Source organism: Oryctolagus cuniculus, chromosome X (assembly GCF_051225735.1).
Source record: "Oryctolagus cuniculus isolate XC-2025 breed Fujian yellow rabbit chromosome X, ASM5122573v1, whole genome shotgun sequence".
Classification (NCBI taxonomy): domain Eukaryota; kingdom Metazoa; phylum Chordata; class Mammalia; order Lagomorpha; family Leporidae; genus Oryctolagus; species Oryctolagus cuniculus.
In genome coordinates, this window is record NC_142888.1 from 68,652,315 (window position 1) to 68,660,755 (window position 8,441).

General features: G+C 37.2%; 1 non-coding gene across 1 annotated transcript; it reads left to right on the plus strand.

The window, feature by feature from the left end:
• Positions 1 to 3,306: 3,306 nt before the first annotated feature.
• Positions 3,307 to 3,421, plus strand: LOC127485060 (small nucleolar RNA SNORA26). Its single transcript, XR_007912258.1, has one exon. It is a non-coding gene; the product is annotated as a small nucleolar RNA SNORA26 (small nucleolar RNA).
• Positions 3,422 to 8,441: the final 5,020 nt, after the last annotated feature.

Genomic DNA, 8,441 nt, shown 5'->3' on the forward strand with positions numbered 1-8,441 from the left:
GTGAACCAGCAGATGGAAGATACCTCTCTCTTTCTCTCTCTCATTGCCTTTCTGTAATTCTGCTTTTCAAATAAAATAAATAAATCTTTTAAAGAAAAGAAAGTAAAATGATGGAAAAAGATAGTCTGTGCTAACAGAAACCAAAAAACAGCTGGTGTAGCCACCCTAATACAGACAAAAAGACTTTAAAACAAACACGATTAAAAAAGACAAAAAAAGGCACTCTGTAATGGTTAAGGGATCAATTCAACAGGAATATGTGACTATAATAAACGTATATGTACCCAATTACAGGGCACATGGCTATTTAAAAGAATGTTAATCAATCTAAAGAGAGGCATAGACTCCAATATATAGCAATGGGGTATTTAATACCTTACTTTCAGCAATGGAGAGATCAACCAGACAGAAAATCAGCAAGGAAACAACAGTTAATCGACACTATAGACTAAATGGACCTAATGGGTATCTACAGAACTTTTCATCCTACAGTTGCAGAATATACATTCTTCTCACCAGTGCATGGAAATTTCTCTAGGAAAGACCACAGGCCAGGCCATAAAGCAAGTCTCAGCAAATTCAAAAAAATTGAAATAATACCATGCATCTTCTCTGACCACAATGGAATGAAGCTGGAAATCAGCAACTCAAAAATCTCTAGAACATATGCAGACACATGGAGACTGAACAACATGCTCCTGAATGGACAATTGAAGATATCAAAAGAGAAATTAAAAAATTTCTGTAAATGAATGAAAACAATACAACATATCAAAACTTATGGGATACAGCAAAAGCAGTATTAAGAGGAAAGTTTATAGTGTTTACATCAAGAAATTGGAAAGGCACCAAATAAATAAGCTACTAATGCATCTCAAGTACCTAGAAAAACAACAATAAACTGAACCCAAAATTAGTAGGAGAAAACAAATAATTAAAATTGAAGAGGAAATAAACAAAATTGAAACAAAAAAAAAAAAAACACAAAAGACCAGCAAAACAAATAGGTGGTTTTTGTAAAAATAAATGAAATCGATACACCACTGGTCCAAATAACCTAAAGAAAGAGAGAGAGAGAATGCCCAAATCAATAAAATTAGAGATGAAAAAGGAAATATAACAGATATCACAGAAACACAAAGAATTACCAGGAATTACTACAACGACCTATATGCCAACAAAACAGGAAGCCTACAAGAAATGAATAGATTCCTGTACACCTACCTAAATTGAGTCATGAAGACATAGAAAATCTAAACAGATCAGCAACCAAGATGGAAATTGAATCAGGAATAAACTCACTCCCAGCAAAGAAAAGCCCAGGACCAGAAGGCTTCATTGCAGAATTCTACCAGACATTTAAAAAAGAACTAACTATAAATATTCTCAAGCTATTCAAAACAACTTAAAAGGAGGGAATCCTCCCAAACTCCTTCTATGAAGGCTGCATCACCTTAATCCCTAAACTTGAAAAAGATATAGCAGAGAAAAAGAACTACAGACCAATTTCCCTGATGAACATAGATGCAAAAATCCTCAACAAAATACTAATCAATTGAATCCACCAACATACTAGAAATATAATTCACCCAAACCAAGTGAGATTTATCCTTGCTATGCAGGGATGATTCGACATTTGCAAATCAATCTATGTAATACATTATAATAAAAAACTGAAGAACAAAAACCATATGGATATCTCAATAGATGCAGAGAAAGCATTTGATGAAATACAACATCTTTTCATGATGAAAACCTTCAGCAAATTGGGTGTAGAAAGAACTTTTCCTCAACACAGTCAAGAATTTATGACAAACCCATGGCCAGCATCCTGTTGAATGGGGAAAAGTTGGAAGATTTCCCACTAAGATCTGGAACCAGACAAGAATGCCCACTCTCACCATTGCTATTTAATATAATCCTGGAAGTTTTAACCAGAGCCATTAGGCAGGGAAAAGAAATCAGAGACACAAATTGGAAAGGAAAAAGTTAAATTATCCCTGTTGGCAAGTGACATGATTCTATGTCGTGAGGAGCCAAAAGCCTACACTAAGAGACAAATGAAGCTAAAAGTTTATTTTGATGCAAAAAATTTGCACATTTTCCTTGGATTTTTAAGATCTCTTAGTCCACATAAACACACACACACAAATATATATCTGAGAGTTACTTATAATATCCATCAACAAACTGTACTATATTCATACAATAGTTCAGATTTCAGCCAGAATATAAGGATGTTCTGATACTGGTAAATGTGCATAAGTTTTGATATCACTTTATTAGTTGAAAGAAACCAGCCACAAATGAGCATATGTTGAGTGATTTCATTTATATGAAATATGCATAAGGGGTAAATCTATAGAGAAAGAAGCTTGGAAGAATGGGGTGGGGCATGGTGAATGTTTGCTTGTATGACCAGGTATGGATTTCCCATTTATTGTGATAGTTGTAAAATTTGGTGGATATGCCAAAAATCATTGAATCATACAGTTTAAATTGAAAACTCTTATGGTATTTGAATTATAGCTCAAGAAGTCTATTAAAATGGCTGCAAAATAAACTTGTAGATATATACAGGACAAAAGAATTTAATAACAGAAGACCTACACTACATGACAGATTAAAGGATTTCCTTAATGCAGAAGAAAAATTGTACCAGAAGGAAATTTGGGTCTATATAGGGAAATAAAGAGCACCAGAAATGACAAATACATGGTCGCCAGTTTTTTAAGTATTTAAATTTTGTAAAATAAAATTGACTTTGTAAAGAATAATGTAGAAAAGATTTTTATAATATATGTAAAGTACTTGCATAATATAGTACATAAATGTATGTATGAAGTGTACATATATTTAAGTATACCACATGTAATGAAAATAGCACAGAGATCAAGAAGAGAAAATAGAACTAGAGGCCATCACTGTGGCATAGAGGGTAAAGCAGTGATGCAATGCTGGCATCCCATATGGGTGCTGGTTTGAGTCCCAGCTACTCCATTTCTGATCCAACTCTCTTCTATGGCCTGGGAAAGTAGTGGAAGATGGCCTTGGGCCCCTGAACCCACGTGGGAGACCAGGAAGAAGCTCTTGACTCCTGGCTTCAGATCAGCACAGCTACAGCTGTTGCGGCCATCTGGGGAGTGAATCAACAGGTGCAAGACCTCTCTTTTTGTCACTATCTGCCTCTGCCTCTCTGTAACTCTGCTTTTCAAATATAGTAAATAAATCTTAACAAATAGAACTATACTAAGTGGTATAATATCACCTAAAGGTAGACTGAAGTAATTTCACAATGCATACTATAAGCCCTATAACAAATAGAAAACCATAGCAAAGCACAGAAGGGGAAAGTAAGTCTCCATAAAACCCAGAGAAGAGATGCTCGTTTCTTCTTTGGATCCTGTCTGGAGTCACAAATGCAAAACAAAACAAAACAAAACAAAAACAAAAACAAAAAACAAAAAACAAACAAACAAAAAGACATAGCAAAGTGTTACAGCTAATAACATAGCAAAGAAAATCAATTCAATAATTGTCGTTAGTACAATAGGTCTGAACGATATTAATATGGCCAAGTTTTTACTCCATCCATGCTGTACAATGCCAACATTGTACTATACTGAACTCTTAACCCAATCACTCTTATGTTACAGATGAATTCGATCAGATTGTTATGGATATTGATGGCTAGTTAGCTGGATTGAGTCAGTGGGGAGAGTCAATGCTTCTGCAGAATTATTTGTGCTATTCTAGGAAAACTCAGGATAGAAGGGAGACTCATAGGCCAGTAGTATGATTTTTGGACATAAGTACAGCACATTACAATGAGAAACACAGTCCCTCAATTATAAACTGGAATGTGGCTTGTTCTTCTAGGACTTAGTTTGTTTTTCTAAAATGTTGCCAAGAAAAGATTTGTTTGTAACATTTTTTCAGAGATGGAATAGACCCTAACAGACCAGGCCAATAGGCATCTGCTCAACTACAGTCTGCTTCTGATTACCTGTTCAAGATTGGGAGAAAAAAATTGTAAAATAGAAGTGTGTTTGTTATGGGAAGAAAGCTTGCAGAAATTCACCAAATTGATGCTGATTGAGACTTTGTTTACTTTTATAGCACAATACTGCATTCAGGTTAAACTTAGAATATTTATGACCTACTGTGTGAACATTGTGTGTGAACATTGACCACCACACTGAAGAACATGAAAATTCTTTGTTCTTTGAGGAAAACTATTAAACTCCATAATATTATCAGTTTTTCTAAACAGTTGTTTGATCTTGATTAATTTTAGTGATAACAATGACTTTTCCACCTACCCAATTGTTTAAAATCTGTTTGGAGTTTCATTATTGTCAATGAATCATTGAATTGTTTTCCTTCCTTATTATTAAATCCACTGACAGAACATTGGATTTAGTGTTGTAGAGTGTGAGTTTATTATGCCTGATTATAATCCTTTGTAGGGTCTCTGGCCAAATTTCTCCCTCAAATGCATGGAATTTGTTTTTTTTTTTTAATTATTTTTAAGAGGCAGAGTGGACAGCGAGATAGAGAGAGAGAGACAGAGAGAAAGGTCTTCCTTTTTGCCGTTGGTTCACCCTCCAATGGCCGCCGCGCTTCAGCCGGCGTATCGCGCTGATCCGAAGCCAGGAGCCAGGTGCTTTTCCTGTCTCCCATGCGGGTGCAGGGCCCAAGGACTTGGGCCATCCTCCACTGCACTCCCTGGCCATAGCAGAGAGCTGGCCTGGAAGAGGGGCAACCGGGACAGAATCCGGCGCCCCGACTGGGACTAGAACCCGGTGTGCCGGTGCTGCAAGGCAGAGGATTAGCCTATTAAGCCACGACGCTGGCCAAATACATGGAATTTGGACACTAAACTCCTTGTCAACTGCATTGGGATTACCTTGCTATGGCAATCAATCAAGAGTGGCTGCTGTTTGGGAAAACACATAGGCATGCCCATTAGGGCTTGTAAAACAAAACAAAACAACTTAATACTCATATACTACTCATATTCCCAATATTTTTTGTATTGGATTTCTATTTCCCAAGTACCACAAATGTAGCATCTTCAGACAAGGAATATTTATTCTCACAATTTCTGTAGATCAGAAACATATGCACAGTGTAGCTAGGTCCTTGAAGGCCTCACAAGGCTGCAGTCAAGGTTGTTGGCCAGGCTTCATATTCATCAGACGCTTGATAGCGGAATGATCCACTTCCAAGCTTCTTCAGATCATTGGCAGAATCATTTCCTTTTAGCTGCAGAACTCACACTGGCTTTCTTCCTCAAGGTCTGCAGGAGACTCTGACCTCGGGAGGGCTCCAAATCCTCTTTGAAGGGCTTTTACTCTTGATTAAGTAAGTTCTATCAAGGATAATCTCCTTTTGAGTAATTCAGAATCAACTGGAAGATTAGTTCCATCTGCAAATTACCTCATCTTTGCCATAGTCCTTTTTTTAAGATTTATTTATTTATAAGTTAGAGTTACACACACACACACACACACAGAGAGAGAGAGAGAGAGAGAGAGAGAGAGAGAGGTCTTCCATCTGCTGGTTCACTCTCCAATTGGCCACAACAGCCGGAGTTGCGCTGCCCGAAGCCAGGAGCCAGGAGCTTCTTCTGAGTCTCCCACGCGGGTGCAAGGGCCCAAAGAATTGGACCATCTTTCACTGCTTTCCCAGGCCATAGCAGAGAGCTGGATCAGAAGTTGGAGCAGCTGGGACTCAAACTGGTGCCCATATGGGATGCCGGCACTGCAGGCAGAGGCTTCACCCGCTAAGCCACAGCGCCGGCCACTGCCAAAGTCTTTTGATTGAAACAAGTCCTAGATTCAGCCTACATTTAATGCAAGTGATTGTATAAATGTTGTGACACATTGGAGGTGCTATTGTAATGTTTCTACCTCATTGGCTCTGACAGCAACCAGTGTGGTGATCATAGTCAAGTGTTTTAATTTCTCTAAGCCCCAGCTTTCTAAAAACAAGATTGATTTCATAGGATTGTTGCATGGATTAAATAAGATAGTATGTAAAGAACAGTAAAATGTCTGCTTCTTAATAATGCTTCCCTAACATAAAATTGGGGTAGGCTTGCTCTTTCCTCTGCCCCAAAACTCAGACTACACTATACTCTTTGGTAATTTTTTTGTTTCCGTTTGTTTGTCTTTGATATGTATTTGTATCCAATCTCACCTGGATACAAATGTTCTCCGTTATGATTTTTCTCTAAATTCTACCTTCTTCTAGAGAATACTACTGACTACACTATAAGAAGGCTACAATGACTACATTGCAGAGTGGAGTATATGATTTAAAAGTTCTTTTCCCAAATGTAACCCAGCAGTCAGCATTTTTTTTATTAAGCGTATATTTTAGATGATTATTTGGCCTTCTTAACTGCACAATGTAGAGTTAATATCTCCACCACACAGTTACTGAAATGACATACAAATTTCAGCTAACAGCAAAATGTAAAATGAGGGAATTACTTTGGAATGGGAAGACAGGTTAAGAGCAGCTGGCTGCTTGTGAAATATTTCAATTACTCTTACCTTTAATATAAATTGTTCTATTTCTGTATGAAATATTTTGATCACTCTTTCCCGTAGTATAAAAATATTACTGTAACAACTAAAACCAATGTTTGGCATTTGAAATGTAACATACTTTTACTTTCAACAGCTTTATTGAAGAACAATTGATTTATGGTAAATTGAATATATATATATATATATATATATAAACCAGCATTATATTCAAGATAATGAACATATTCTTCACTTGCAAAAATTTCCTCACACCCCTTTATTGACTGATTTTTGGACAATTGATGATTGTATGTTCCTAGGGGGTAAAATGTGAGTTTTTGATATATGTGTACAATGTAGCTTGAGTAACACACTAATTAACATAACCATCACTTCACTTACGTATCATTTTTACGGTGACACATTGGAAGTGTATTCTCTTATTGTGAAATATGCAATACATTAATATTGACTATAATCACCCTGCTTTGCAATAGCTCTCAAAGCTATTCTTCCTGCCTACCTCCAATTTTGTGTCCTTTGACAAATCCCCATTTCCTCCTTCACCTACCTCTTCTAGATTCTGGTAAGTATTGTCTACTTTCTGCTCATGTGAGTTCAATTTTATTATATTTTACTTACAAGTGAGATCATCTGCCCTTCTATACTTGGGTTACTTCACTTGGCATAATCTCCAGATTCAACCATGTTGTTGCAAATGACAGGATTTTTAAGGCTGATTAGTATTCCATTGTGAATATGTGTCATTCATTCCTTATATTATTTAGAAATTTATACCCTTTCTTCCCATATGTTAACTATTGTGGATAAATACTTCAATGAACATGGTAGTAGAGATGTCCCTTCGACATATAGATTTCAGTTCCTTTCATTATATACTAGAAGTGGGATTACTGTGTCCTATAGTAGTTCTACTTTTAGGTTCTTGAGGAACCTCCATACCAGTTTCCATAAATGTAATATTTTACACTCCCACTACTAGTGTGTAAGAATTCACTTTTCATTCCATCTTCTCTAACAATTGTTTAATTTTTTTCAATAAGACATTCTGACGTATATGAGGAATAACTCATGATGTTTTAATTTACATTTCCTAGGGGTTAGTGATGTTTAGCATTTTTGCATATATCTGTGGCCGTTTGCATGTCGTCTATTGAGAAATGTCTGTTTGAGTCCTCTTCGTTTTTTTTTTTATTATTTGACAGATAGAGTTAGACAGTGAGAGAGAGAGAGAGAGACAGACAGAGAGAAAAGTCTTCCTTCCGTTGGTTCATTCCCCAAATGGCCACTACAGCCAGAACTTTTCAGTCCTATTCCTTTGGTTTATATCTCTATTTCTATGCCATTATCACCTTGTTTACATTGTAATTGCTTTATAATCTGTTCTGAAATCAGAAAGTGGAATGCCTTCAATTTTATTTTGTGTTGAAATTGTTGTGACTATGGGTGTCTTCGGTTGTTCCAAACAAATTTAAGGATTGTTTTCTCCATTTCTTTTTTTAATTTATTTTTATTTTTTATTTTTTGACAGGCAGAGTGGACAGTGAGAGAGAGAGAGACAAAGAGAAAGGTCTTCCTTTACCGTTGGTTCACCCTCCAATGGCTGCTGCGGCCGGCGCACCACGCTGATCTGATGGCAGGAGCCAGGCGCTTCTCCTGGTTTCCCATGTGGGTGCAGGGCCCAAGGACTTGGGCCATCCTCCACTGCACTCCCAGGCCACAGCAGAGAGCTGGACTGGAAGAGGGGCAACCGGGACAGAATCCGGTGCCCCGACTGGGACTAGAACCCGGTGTGCCGGCGCCGCAGGTGGAGGATTAGCCTATTGAGCTGCGGCGCCGGCCTTGTTTTCTCCATTTCTGTGAAAATTAGCATTGGGTATT